This window comes from Ochotona curzoniae, unplaced genomic scaffold, assembly GCF_017591425.1.
Source record: "Ochotona curzoniae isolate NIBS_2020 unplaced genomic scaffold, NIBS_Ocur_1.0 contig_4514, whole genome shotgun sequence".
In the NCBI taxonomy this organism is placed as follows: Eukaryota; Metazoa; Chordata; class Mammalia; order Lagomorpha; family Ochotonidae; genus Ochotona; species Ochotona curzoniae.
The window spans coordinates 7,200,746-7,213,573 of record NW_024466312.1 but is presented as its reverse complement, the minus strand read 5'-3'; positions in this window follow the sequence as shown (position 1 = coordinate 7,213,573).

Below are 12,828 nucleotides of genomic sequence, written 5' to 3'. Positions count from 1 at the left end.
CCAAATCAATGCAAGTGAAGAAGTTCCTAGTAGATGCTATCCTGTCTTCTTATGAGACCACAGAGAGCAAGACTGGGCTGGTAAATAGACTGCATTCTGCCAATACATTGTGGGGGGCAGGGGCATTGGTGGACAAGGATTCCAGCAGCTAAGGGTCAGCAATCTGGGCAAAGAGCCAAAGATGAGGGGGTGTTCAACCGATGCAAAGAACAGCCAACAGTCAGCAGGCAGCCCCAGGGCAAGTGCGGACGTCATGGTGTCAGGTCAGAGAGAGTGTAGAGATGAGAAGGCCACAGGGCACACACGCTCTGCGGTCAGGCCCATAGGAGGTCAGAAAGAGAGTGGCTAGGCTGGCCAGAGGGCACCCAGCAGCAGCAGGAAGCCCACAGCGCAGACCCAGGTGTGGAGGTCAAAAACAAGGCCCTCAGGAAATTTCAGACCATGATGGAGGACGGGGATTCCAGAGGAACAAGATGACAGTAAATGGAAACACATGCGCTTGTCAAGAACACTGCTGTGGTTTTCTGAACTCACTTTCTGGTCTTTTCCAAGTTGTGTGCAGTGTCAAATGCCAGTTCCAGATGGCCTCTCTGAAGCCTGCAGATGGGAATGAGCAACCAGAATCTGATTGAGGAGGGGCAGCTGTTTCTCCTGACCACACCGTATCTGCACTGGAGGCGATGCAGGAGGGAAGGAGAAAGCAGCATAGCCAACCCAACCCCCGATTTCTGCATGCACTGTTACTAATGCTTTTATTGTCATTACTAAATTATCAAGTCCATATTGTACAATACATCATAGCATATGTTCACATCCATTGTCTTTTAACACTCTAAAAATGAGATATTCTTATAATAATTTTACAAGCGAAAAAGTGCAAGACAGTTGACCAAATATCATCAGTTAAAAACAACTCCTGGATTGGAATCTACTTCTGTGTTTCTCTGGATGAGCCCTGATTTCCTGAGCAGGTGACCTGGAAGTCACACAAACAATGCTCTGTCACCACCTACAGATGTTTTATAGCTGTTTCATTTCGCCTAGAGCATCACAATGTTTGTAAATGAAGCTGCCGAAGCCTTTGCTTCTAACTATTGGGCTTCACTGCCCTCCCGCTGGCTGCTATCCCCATTGATGCATAAAACTGGAGCATTGCTTTTCCAAGGCAGTGCACATGATTTAATATAGTGTTGAATTTTCACCCCTTAGGGAAAATGAGAAAAGATACTGGCTAGAGAGTCAAGGCGGATGCAGCAATTTGTATGAATAGTGTGGAAACCTGGAGGCACTGCAGAGGTACAAGAGGCTGTGAAGCTTCAATCAAAGGCTGGTGTACCCCAGGATGAGCTTGCCTGATAGCCAAATTTGAAATTTGAAGTGCATGCAGCCAGTCACCTTGAAGTTTTATCTGCATGGTTAAAAAACTTTTTAGGTTTAAATCAGGGAATAAGTGCTTCTGATAACTCCAGAAAAATGACTGTGCCTTTCTTTTCTCATCTACATTGAACCACCTCTGGAGGATTCCAGTGTAAACCCTCAAGCCACAGCCATCCTCCTGGTCAGCTCTTGTCCCAAAGAACAGCATTAATTTGCTGACCTGGGTCACCCTGACAGTCAGACATCCTTGGGTTGTATCCCACACTGCTGTTTAGCACAAAGACTTACAGAAGTTCTTCCTCTGCAAGAACACAGAATCGTGCACATGAAATTCATTCAAGCCTAATAGGGCAATTTGAGGGCCACGTGCTAACTTCCCAGGTTTTTCATCAAGTTGGTTTAGCGTGCTAACTATAGCAGTTTCTATATTAACCAAAACATCTTTTGTCTAGGAAGTAAGTCATTCTCTGTGGGCACAGCACCAAGACAGACTGGAGCTTATCTGGATTGCTGTGGTTTCTTGGCATCAACATCAATGTTCATTATCTGTGGACATGATACAGACGTGGCTTCCTGCCTAAACTCACTGAAAATAGTCCGGCACTCAGCTTTCTCTCACCTACCATGTGGTTTCCCAGCATGCAATGGTACTTGAAAAAGTTCATGGGAAGTAGAATTATACTAGAAATATGTTTTCCTTGAAGTCCTGGATATCCCTCATACCAAAGAAACTCTTTTGATTCTTTTAACACTCAAGGCCAACAGCATTTGAAAATTGCCGACTCAGTTCTCAGAGAATACTGAGCTACTTCTCTGTCATAACCAGGACATCAGCCTGGACCAGGCAATTACTAGAAGAGATGTTTAACTAAATCATAAAACTATTATTTAACAATGCATGATTGCAGGAATATATTGTTCTTGCTGCATTCAGGATCCCAGGTGAAGGAACTTAATACCTGTTTATATAAATGTAACAAAGCACGCCATAGAGGCGATTGTTGAGTTTATTTGCAGCATAAATCCACTGGCCTGAGCTAACTGGATATGGCCAGAAAACAATGAACACATGTGAAGAAAGGAAGAAAAGCACCTTTTTGATTAATTAACAAATCCTGATTTTATACCTTTCATTTCTTCTTGAAGTAGCTTTAGATTATTTTTCATGATTTATTTATTTGAAAGTCTGAGATAAAGAGAAAAGGGAGACAATAGTACACGGGACACAATCTCCAATTTTATAGTTAACTCCCTGAAAATGCCTAGAACAATTGAACTTAGGTTAAGCTGAAGCCAGGATCTTAGAACACCATCCGGGGCTCTGACCTGGGTGAGAAGGGGACCAACACTTGAGCTGCAGCGTGCTGCCTTGCAGGATTCACGTTAACAGGATGCCGGATTGAAAGCTGAGTAGTCAGGACTCTAATCCGATACTGCAATGTGGGATGCAGGTGGCTCTACAGCATTTTGACTGCTATCGTCAATCCCTGCCTTCTCACATTATTTCTTAGAACACTGCGAGATGTATAGAAAGACTGAGAGAAGATCAGAGTTGCTATTTTCTTCCCATCCCAAGTAGAGTGGCCTCTTCTGTCAGTATGTTAACATGGTTATAGTACATTTGGTAGAATAAATTTCATTGCTAACTAAGTCCATGCATTCTTCAGATTCTCTTAATTATTATCTCATATTCTTTGCTTTTTAAGATTTAATTTTTTTTTCTTGGAATGACAGATTTATAGAGAGAAGGAGATACAGAGAGGAAGATCTCCCATCCACTGGCTCACTCCCCAAGTGACCTCAACAGCCAGAGCTGAGCCAATATGAAGGCAGGAGCCATAAGCTTCTTCCAGGTCTCCCACATTAGTGCACAGTCCCGAGGCTTTGTGCCATCCTCAACAGCTTTCCCAGGCCACAGGCAGGGAGCTGGATGGGAAGTGGAACAGCTAGGACATGAACCAGTACTCAAATGAGATACTGGCACATGCAAGGTGAAGATTTAGCCACTGGGCCATCACACTAATTCTCAAAGTTCTTTTCTTATTCCAGGACCTTACTCAGGGTCCTACAGCACAGTTCTGGTCCTTAAATTTTTTCAGGTGTTTGTTGGCTATAATTTCTCAGACTTTACTTGTTTTTTACTAACTTGACAGTTTGAGGACTACTGGCCAGGTAAATTGTCGAAAGGTGCCCAAATATATTGTAAAATGTCACTCCACTGGAATTTATGTGATTTTTTTCATCCACTGTACTAGGGCTTTGTGTTTGGAGGAGGAAGACTACAGAGTAAAGTGCCATTTTCATCATATCATATCAAGGTTACATACTATCAGGGTGACTTACCATTATTGATATTAAGCCCAGCGGCTGAAGTTTGTGTGTTTGCCAGGTTTCTTTTCTCCATAGTTGTATCTACCTTCCTTTCCACACTGCTTTCTAGAAATCTGCACAACGACCATAGTAAACATTAGGGAGTTAGGTGACCCTATGTCTTTAGCATGGGGCATCTGTAAATCCTTGTGCTTAGGAAATGTGTCTGTTTCTATTACTTCATTAATTTATTTTGATATGTGTTTATACCAATTTGTGTGTGAATAATTATAAACATTGAGCTATAGTTCAAAACCTCTTTAGTATTTGGGTCAATTTATTCCAGCCTCTGGATGTATGAAGTTCTTTGAGTTGATTGTTGTGTCCCTTTGACATACTTCCATTCTGTGTTTGTGTGTGTTTACATATGTGTGCCTGTGTGCGTGTGCTCATGTGTGTGTGTTGTTCTCACACTTGCTTACTTCTTGGTTACAGATGTTCCAGGATACTCTCATATGTAACCTGCCCATCTTAGACACTGGGCTATCCTCCCTTTTTTGTATCTTAGTTGTCACAGCAAAGAAATCTGTTGGAATCTCTGTGTGTACACATAACTGTAAATGCTTCAATACATAACAATATATAATTAGATTAGTCATCTGCTTTGCCTGGATTCAGATACCAAGGGACTTCAAAATATGTGTAAAAGAGTAGAAATTTGGCCTAGCACTTAAGTCACTCACATCCCTTAATAGAGTCCTTATATTTGAGTCCCAATGGTCTGTGTACCATTATCAGACTCCTGCTAATGCTAGCTCTGGCAGGCAGTGCTGATGACTCAAGTAGTTGGGTCCCTGTGACCCACAAGGGAAACCTAGAAAGATTTCCTGGATCTTGATCTCCCCTGACCTAGTGCAAGCAACTGAGGGTATCTATGGAGAGAACCGGTGGCTTGTGAGCAAGATCTCTTTCTCTCTCTCTCCCTCTGTTTCTCTTTGCATCTATCTGACTTTCTCCATCTCAGATAAATAAAATGTTTCAAAAGTCATCCATAGATTTTACACAATATAGATTTGCTTTGAACATTAAAGACCCTTTGTATGCAAAGAAAATTAGTTCCATAGGTCCTTGTATTCACACTCTTGAGTTTAATATCCACTTTCAATCATATTAGAAGCAGTTCCTCCGGATATGCGAGTCGCATGACAATCCCTTAGCATGGGAACTTCAAGCCTGTTGAGAAGGAAGGAAGATTTACATGCACATAAATTGATGAAAATGCATCAAGTGGATAATCTTGAGAAACATAGATTGATGAGAATGCCCAGGAGGGACACTTATATCAATCTGAGTTTGGATGTATGCCTAAAATCATGTACAAATGTTTTAAAGAATTATGAAAGAGAGAGAGAGAGAGAGAGAGAATGTGTTCCCTCCGCAGAAACACTCCAAAAATGCCAGCAGGGCTGGTCTGGGTTGTTACCAGAAGCCAGGACATTCCTTGGATCTCCCATATAGATGGCAAGGGATCAAGAATGCAGGCTATATTCCACTTCTTTTCCAAGCAAATTAAAAGGAAGCTGGATTGGAAGTGGAACAGCCCAGCCTTGAACCACTATTCCTGTGGGGACTCATGCAGCATGATATGCCATATCACCAGTCCCAATACCCTTTTTTTCCAGAAACAAATAATTCACTGCAAGAAAATTGGAAACAATGTCTATGACAGGGGACTTCATATCATAAAGCATGAAAATGGAACTGCAAAAAAACAGAATATGATTTTTCCATCAGAGAAGTATATTTCGAGACAGTGTGATGAGGCTGAACAGGAAAACAGGAGGCAGTTCAAGGGGAAGGGTGTCTGTGGAGTCAGTGGAAATCATGGTATATGTTCATGGAGGTGACTGAAACATGTGATGCAATGCTAAATCTGTACATGACCAAAGCAGGAAGATCATTTCCAGTCTCTCAGGACTGGCAGCATCATCCACTGCATCTTTCCCACTAGATGTTCGTAACTCCCCAGTGCTGGTGCTCATGGTGTGGGGATGCAACAATAGTGGGTAGGGATGCCTGACCGCAAGTGCTTACTTAGCACTTGTTATGTGACCAGCATCACCTCATTCACTGAGGTGAAGAGCACTAGGATGAACTCCACTGAGCAGCTGAAGAACTGAAACTCAAACATGAAATAATGTGCATGGAATCACCCTTGTTGAGAAGTTGACTGGTAGTATATGAGACCAGGTTTGTCTGACTCATCATTGCTCCCTATAGCCTAAGTTATTTATAATAAATTCTGCTCTTAAGAAAGCAGGTCTTGGCAGGTTTTATGGTTTTCATTTACAAAAAAAAAAATCTGTTAGTGAAGAATTGGCATCTAGGTCACAGAACAGTGGCCTCTTTGAATGCACTAATGTAGACAGTGGTACCTGTTCCCTGAGACAGGTTTGCTCTGACCAAATGTCTCTGTCAAATGTTTGAGGTAAACCATTTCCTCCCTCCATAATGAGGAGGAAGAGGCAGATAAATCAATTAGGAGTCTGTAACCCAGACCTCAGAGCTGATGGGTCAGACTGATCTTCCCCTCCTCTGTTTCCTAAGATTTATGATTGGCAAGCATGTCTGGTCATTCATCAAGTGAGCCTCCAGTGAATTCTGGGTAAGAACAAGTCAAATTTCAAAGGTTCAGAGCTTCAGCCCAACTACTTCTGCATCAGGAGAAGCCAACACCCATGAGAGGAGTGAAAAGTCCAATCAGTATCATCAATGCTTAATGAGGTAAGGAGATCAACCTTTCACAAAGCGCCTGATGTTTCATTTATTGTTCTTCCATGGAAGCAGGTGGCAACCTACAAACCCATTCAAGACTGGCACTACTCTCCTCTTCAGTGAATTGGGCTATTTGCTGCATCCATGGACATGGGGATTGAGTCAATCACTCTGAACAGCCATAAGGAGGAGGAAGAACATAAAACACTTTCAGATGCAGACTATAAACCTAGGCCCAAGGAATGCAGATTCACTAATAAAGCCAGTCTTGGCTGGCTGAGCATGTTCCTCCTTCGTGATTAATAAAAGCAGAAATGCAGTTCTTTTGCCTGCAAATTATAGAGCTCCCTATTTAAAAAGAAGGCTTACAGGTTTCAAACCTCCCTCCCATTTATTAATATATATTTTAAGTCCAACCGTGTTCCCAAATAGAAAAGAATTTAAGATGGATGTAACTCCTATAATTCTTATCTAGGCCACCGTGATAAAACAGACCTGCTCAGTGTGACAGATTCTTTCTTACCTCCCAGTCTGCTTGTAAGTCACGTATGTGTAGGACATTGTGTGTTAATCATATACAAATGCTAAGGGCTGTAAATGATCACTTATCTTGAGCTAGCATGTTCTTAATCTTGCTGTATTATAAGAAGAGAAACTAAGGGATATGTGATGTTCCCCTCTACATGAGTAATGGAGCAACAAAAGAAACCAGAAACGTCGAGTCCTTTGCCATTTGAATATAGACCAAATCAGGCAAGCCCACTGTGAAGTTCAGTTACTTTTTTGGCTCAAAAACAAAAGGAGTGTTTTGGGATTTTATTGTTACGTTTCATAGTGCACTTAATGGAATGGGATATGAGTCAATCTCAGAGCTAGGAGCCTGGGCAAGTAAATGCATCCAGAAATATAGATACATGTTATGCCTTAGCTACTAACCAGATTGGCTCTGATTTAATAAGGCCTCATCGTTACATCCTCCCCTCCACTCAATTTGCAGTCACCTGTTTTTCAGTCAAGGAAATTAGCGATAGAGTGGGTGGGAAAATCCCTGCATTCTAAATACGTCTGGGGAAGGGGAAATGTCTCCCACCTACTCTGGATAACCACCAGAGGGAAGAACAAACAACAGTCATGATTCATGGACTTACAGGAAACTAGTTTGGAAAGTTAAGGATGTCATTGAAAAAAAAGCTTCGCATTCACTCATCCCTCAAAACAAGATGAGAATGTCAGGACAGTGGCTTCTGGCAGTTTACAATAAACAAAATAATAGTGTTTGTAGTCTCATGGGACTTGAGTGTGCAGTTGAGGCTTATATTCTAAAACAGATAAGGCACTTAACTGTACCCTATGATATGTTTGTCTGCTTTAGAATCAACATTAAAATTAAGTGCCCGGGGTACAAAATAAATAAACAAAATCAACCCCAATATGGAAAAAAGAACTAACCAGCATGGTTATAATAGAGAATAACAGAGAGGAAAATGAAATACGTGGGAATAAACCTAACTAAAGATGTGGAAGACCTCTATGCGCAAAACTGCAAAACTCTGAAAAGAAATAAAAGGAGACTTCAAAAAGTGGGGAATACACCATGTTCCTGGACGAGCAAGAGCAATATAACCAAAATGTCCAAAGGCAATATATGCATTCAATGTGATCCTAGTCAAATTACCAAGAACATTCTTCATAGAGCTGAAAAAAATAACACAAAGTTTCATCTGGAAGCACACACACACACAAAAAGTGAATAGCCAGAACCATCCTGAAGAATAAGAATCTAGCAGGGAGGATCACAAACCCAGACATTTGAACATATTATAGGCCAGTAATTATTAAAACATCCTGGCTCTGGCACAAAGGCAGAAGAGAAGAAGACCAGTGGAGTTGAATAGAAGCAGCGAAAGGGAACCAACACAGGGACAGCCAAATATTCTTCAACAAGAAAAATGATGACAATTTAATGAAAAAGGAAGGACTCTTCAATAAATGTTGTTGGGACAATTGGTTGATAGCCTGCAGAAATAAGAAGCTAGACCCACATCTTTCACCATACACAAAGATCAAATCTAAATGGACAAAAGATCGAAACCTACATCCAGAAACCACCAAACTTTTGGAAGAAAAATTTGAAAACACTCTGAAACATATAGGTGTAGGCTCTGACTTCCTCCAAAAAAAAAAAAAAAAAACTCATCAAAAGTAAAGACAATCAAGACCAAAACAAATGGGACTACATCAAACTAAGAAACTTCTGCACAGCAAAGGAAACAATCAACAAAGAAAACAGCAGCCCACAGAATGGAAGAAAATCTTTACACATTACAGTAGACAAGGGGTTAATTTCAAGGATATATAAAGAACTCCAGAACAACCTAATCAACAAAACAAACAAACCAGTCCAGAAATGGGCACTGGAGGGCCCGGCGTGATAGTGCAGTGGTTACAGTCCCTGCCTTGCACACTCCGGGATCCCTTATGGTTGCCAGTTCTAATATCCTGGCAGCTCCACTTCCCATCCAGCTCCCTGCCTGTGGCCTGGGAAAGCAGTTGAAGATGGCCCAAAGCCTTGGGACCCTGCACCCACATGGGAGACCCAGAAGAGCTTCTGGCTCCTGGCTTAGGATTGACTCAGCTTAGCTGTTGCAGTCACTTGGGGAGTGAACCATCGGACAGAAGATCTTTCTCTCTGTCTCTCCTTTTCCCAGTATATCCCCCTTTCCAATAAAAATAAATAAATCTTAAAAAAAAAATGGGCACTGGAAATGGGCAAATACTTTGCAAAGGGACAAATCCAAATGGCTAACAGGCACATAAACAATGCTCAAGCTCCTTGGTAATAAGGGATATACAAATAAAACTTCACTGAGATACCACCTAACTCTAGTAAGAATGGCTCACGTACAGAAAACTAGCAACAACACATGCTGCTGAGGATGCAGGGAAAAAGGAACCCTACTCCTCTGCCGGTGAGATTGTAGGCTGGCGCTGCCTCTCCGGAAATCAGTATGGAGAATACTCAGACAACTGAAAATCTGCATACCATATAACCCAGCAATACCAGTTCCAGGAATATATGCAAAAGACCTGTTACAGGAGAAAGCAACATGCATCCCTGTGTTCACAGTAGCACAATCAATAGTCAGAAATCCATGGAAGCAACCAAAATGCCCATCAACACAAGACTGGATAAGGGAACTATGATTCGTCTACTCTATGGAATACTACTCATCTATTTTAAAAAAAAAATGAAATACATTTCTTCTTGGCCAAATGGGGCCAACTGGAAACTATTATGCTAAGGGAAATGAGCTAATCCCAAAAGATCAGATATCATGCTTGCCTTAATATAAGATAATACGATGTCAAATCTGAAAATAGTACCTGTAAATTGTATATTATCACACTTCTAAACTGTCTGTACTACACACAATAAAATATTTTGATATAACCTATGAATCAATAATTCATTAGATACAGATTGCATATGATCACGTAAGATTGTTAATATCCCTCTTATCACTGTTATTACTGCTATTCATGGGTAACCATGATCTTGGCCATGCTATACTCCCTTTTGAACTGCAGAGATCATATGCTAGCTTTAATTTCTACAGGAAGATATTGGACACTCTTGTGCCACCCTAGTGTTACGTCGATCAATACCCTTGCTACTAGTTTGACGACAGCATGGAGAGGAAGCCTCACTGTTTCATTTAATTTTTTTTTCTTTCTTTTCTCCCTCTCAACCTGAGGAAGACTGTATCAAAGGGGAGGTATAATGGAAGAGCAGCAGAAATAAATGTACCCATAGGCAGAAACAGAAGTATATCCCCATAATTGCAATACAAGAATGGTCTCAAAGTGAAACAACAGATAAGCCCCTGCATTGTTGGGAGACACCTCCATGGCAGTATGGTGGACTTCTGAGGGTACTCAGAAGGCAACTATTGAAAGACTGGAGGGAAGAACAACAGGAGGAGGGGAGTGAGAGGAAATCCCAATGCCCATTAAACTGTGTCATAAAATAAAGAATTAAAAAAAATAAGTGTCCAGATGGACTAGGATCCTACAATTATCGACATTTGGTCTTCTTAGAGAATTGGCCTTTGCATTTGTTTCAGATCATATAACCTGAATAATTTGATCTTGGATTATCTTATTTAAATTCTTTCATGCTAACTTATTCTGAAACACTATTTCGCTAAGGGTAATGAAGTACAACACAAAATCTGCATACATTTTTACTTGTCCCTTTTACAGCTATGTATTATGAGTAACATGAAGGACCCTGTACAAGTAGAGTGGGCAATGATGACTCATTTCCCAAGTATTACAGCTGGATATGTGTGCCCCCCACAAATTCATGGGTATTTTCAAATCCTAGCTTTATTTAGTTTCTTATTAGCATGCTTTTTTGTAAAATCCTGCATTGAAATGGACATTCCTCCCACTGTCTGTCACAGAGGAAACCCTTTCCTAAAGTCGTTCTTCTGGAGAGGCAACCTTGATTACCAACGTAGCTCCTTTGCTTCAAGCCGGGTAATTTGGTTTGTCTCTATGTCTTTCATAACTAAGTATTCCAACTTCATTTGCTACATACCTCGTGGCAACGAGCCAGTCTTTCGTCACTGGCTTGCTGAGTTCCAGCTTCCTGATCCCAAAGGTGAGTCAGAGACCTAGCAGTGACTTGATTGCAAATGGCAAATGCACATGTCCAACAAGCAGAAAGGAGAATAAGATGACTAATAGTGGAAGGACACAGATGCAGCTGGACTTTCCATCAGATGTGGGTTCACTTCTACAGTCTTGCTTTTATTTGTTGTACGTATCAAGATAATTTTCTCCATTTCACAGGAAATATGGTGGCGCACAGTACCTGAATTAGCTTCTTCAGCTGCCACATGGGAATTTTTAAAACTTTATGAATGCAAATTTGGAACTATTTGTGCAATGATTTATTAATGCAAACCAATTCCACACTGATCATGAGGTTTGTTTGTGGAAGAAAAGGGTCAATAAAGATGCAATAAGTTATGTGTAATTAACTCTTTGGGTAGAAAAAGGCAAAGCACAATTGAAAATATCAATATGACAAAACAGATTTTTCTTAAACATAACAGAAAATTTCATGGGACCAAAGGCTAACACATGTGAATGTGGGAGCCCCTTGCAACACAGAGACTGGGGTCCCAGTCAAATGGATAGATATGCAGAGAAAGGCTGATCTAACAGTGCCCACCGTGTCAGCTCAATAAGGCCAATATTGTGTTGGACATTTTACCATTCAAATTTTCATGCTTGCCAACATTTATGCTTGATTGTAACACATAAGTAATCTACTTTAAAATTAAAATTTGGAGAACCACTAAAAACTTACTAATATGTATGGTTTGACTTAAAGTACACTCTGCTATCATGAAACAAAATGGTCAGTTGCAAAAATGTTGAATAAGCACATTTCTTCTCTCAAATTTTAATAACCATCAATTACATTCAGTAATATGAGAGGTCTATAGTTCACTAAATATATTTTATTCAATAATAGAGCTGTCTCCATGTAATACCGAAAAAAAAATAGCTCAATCTCCTTGAGTCAGAGTAGACTACATTGAGAAAACACATCTCAGGGAAATATTCCTGCAACTCTTTCAGATAATAAAAGGCTTATGTAAGTTCACGGCAAACATATCTAATGAGACCAGCCTGGACACTGTTTCCTGAACATAGCCCTGACCTCATCTGCCCCCAGGTCTTGGCTCAAACTGTTGGCTCCACGTGAAATGTCTTTGTTTCCCATCTGCTGATATCTTCTGTCCTTCTTACAAAGTTCAACTGAAATTCTATCCCATTCTAGAATCCTGCACCCATCAAATTCCCTAAGCAGAATTAAATATGAAAGATCTTGACAAAGTTCACTAAAAACGTGTGTTATGGAATAAATTGAGCATGGATTTAAAATTTTTTGCACCAAGATCAACTTACCTTTTAAATCTATTTTCCCACAAATTAAGTTAAGCATCCTCATATTTTGCTTTATTTGATTAATAAAATGCTCATACCAGTTCATCTCCTTGTCTTTTTAGAATTAGCCTTGCATCCTGGTGAAAGTTGTGTATTTGAATATATATGCACATGTAAATGATGTCTCCAACTATGTGTTGAGCTCATGAAAGACAAATTTCATATCTTTACCCCATGTATTTCTTCTTTAATCATTAGTATTTTTGAGCTTCCATATTCATTGCTTTTGGTATTATAAATATAGAAAAAAAATCACAGAATTTATAGTGTGTGGAAAAGGGCAGAAATGCACATATACTATAATTAATGTAAGCATAAGTGATATGAAAGAGTAAAGATAAA